Below are 2095 nucleotides of genomic sequence, written 5' to 3' on the forward strand. Positions count from 1 at the left end.
TCGCCCTGCACAGTGCCACCAACAAAAAGAACTTGAAGAATACGTGACGACTCAGGAAGCTAACACGTGTCTAGTTTAACCCTGACATTGAGCCCATGTCTCTGGTTGTCACACATCAGCACCCATGGGCAGTCTTAGTTCAATAAGGGGGCATTATTTTGAGCCAACATCAACGAGGGAAATAAACATCTGTGGTGTTGTGTAACCGGCTTTCATCTTGCCCCCAGCAAAAAGTGGGTCAATGAAATGTGGGTAGAAAACAGCCTAGGTGATGCCTTTGCTTGGAAAAAGACATGATTTAAGTCCTTTCTGTCATTCTGATACCAGAGGCCATGGCACCATGACGTGGATGGCAATGTTAAAAGGACAAGACGCAAGCCTTCTGGAAGACCTTGGTCCTTTGTCTGATGTGTCAGTTTTGATTTTTTATGATTGATGACACTGTGAGTCAATACCATAGCAACACCCACAGCAGTCCATGTGGACGCTGTGCTGAGGGGCTGTCCAACTTCCGTTCTATATACACTTCTCAAACATCTGGCCTATGTGATTTTAGATAACAAACCAACCAACCCAAAGCCTTTGCTACTCTGTGTTTCTTAATCACAAGTGGCAATTTTCCATTTATTCCAGCTTCTTCTTCTTCTTTTAAATATTTATTTATTTATTTTAGAGAGAGAGAGAGAGAGAGAGAGAGAGGCGGGAAGAGGCAGAGGGGAAGGGAGAGAGAAATCCAAGCAGACTCTGAGCTGAGCAGGAGTCTGTTGTAGGGCTTGATCCCATGACCCTGAGACCATGACGTGAGCTGAAACCAAGAGCTGGATGCTTAACTGACTGTGCCCCTTCAGCTTCTTTTTAACCTGGCAATATGCTGACTGGATTCTAGTGAGTTTGGGAAGAAGGTAGAATCCCGGAAGAGTCGTTTCAAAAGCAGCGTTTCTATTTTCTCTTAATATGTGTGAGTAAATCATAATACGTTTCATGGGACATTTAATAAAACTTTTCAGTAAATAGCAGTTTTAAGTAGGCTACTGAGAGTAAAATGAGCACATATTCCAAGACACAGCCAAGACTCCTCTGTAGTCCCCAGGGAGACATATTAGTGTTTTGGTTTATCAAGAAATCTCTTTCAAAACACACTTCGTTAGCTTTGCGCAGTGGCAGTATCGTAGCCAATGAGGTTTATCCGAGGCGCGATTATTGCTAATTGAAAATTTTTCCCAAAACACACTTCGTAGCCTCGAGATTGTTTTGACTTGATTCATTGATATCAGAGGAAAGTTTCGGTTCATAAATGTTTAGGTTTTAAGTTGCAGAGGCTCATGGAGGAATAGTGCTAATAGCTAGAGCTCCAAAAGCCCATTGCCATCAGGTACAAGTTTGTCAAAACAACCATGCTAGATATGCTATAGGAAGAATATCTTACATATATTAAATGTTGATTATATGACTAAAGCTTTCCATGTATTACCTCACTGCTTTCAGGAAGTTATTATTATTGTGTCCATTTTACAGATGAAGGAACTGAAACTCATGTACATTGCCTAAGTTCCTCGGTAAGTAGCAGGGCCACAACTTGCACTAGGTGATTCCACTCCAGAGTCTGCAAAAACCTTCACTCGCTGAAAATGTCACCATCAACACAAATGAGTGCAGGTCCATTTTAGTCTATGAAAGAGGCAGAATTATAAACTAAGATCCATATCAGGGGTGGCTTGCGTTATGCTGAGAAAGACTTCTGCTTCTGGTTTCAATTCTAAGGTATAAATAAGATGTCTTTTCTTATCCTGTGGATATTCTTTTTTTGACCCTATCTCCAGGAAAGTACATTGGGTGTGCTGCTAGAAAACTAGTAGCTTGATCTGAAATGTGGAGCCCATGGCCCTTGTGTATGTTCTGCAGAGAGAATGCTCCCCATCCTCCAAGATCGAACCCCAGCGTTTCAGGATGCTATCTTTGGAGCTTTGGTGGACTTGTGCCTTAACGCGATCTGTCATCCACATTCCTCAATGCTCCAAGTTTCATGTGTTATAAAACTTACTGGGGAACAACTGGGTTGAATTGTGTTCCCCAAAAAGATTCCACAGTGTTCCTA

The 2095-nt window shown here is 42.0% G+C and overlaps 1 pseudogene; it reads left to right on the top strand.

The window, feature by feature from the left end:
• The first annotated feature begins 1146 nt into the window (after positions 1–1146).
• LOC125096507 (uncharacterized) lies at positions 1147–1302 on the top strand (annotated as a pseudogene).
• Positions 1303–2095: the final 793 nt, after the last annotated feature.

The sequence above is a fragment of the Lutra lutra genome, chromosome 3 (genome assembly GCF_902655055.1).
Source record: "Lutra lutra chromosome 3, mLutLut1.2, whole genome shotgun sequence".
Classification (NCBI taxonomy): Eukaryota; Metazoa; Chordata; class Mammalia; order Carnivora; family Mustelidae; genus Lutra; species Lutra lutra.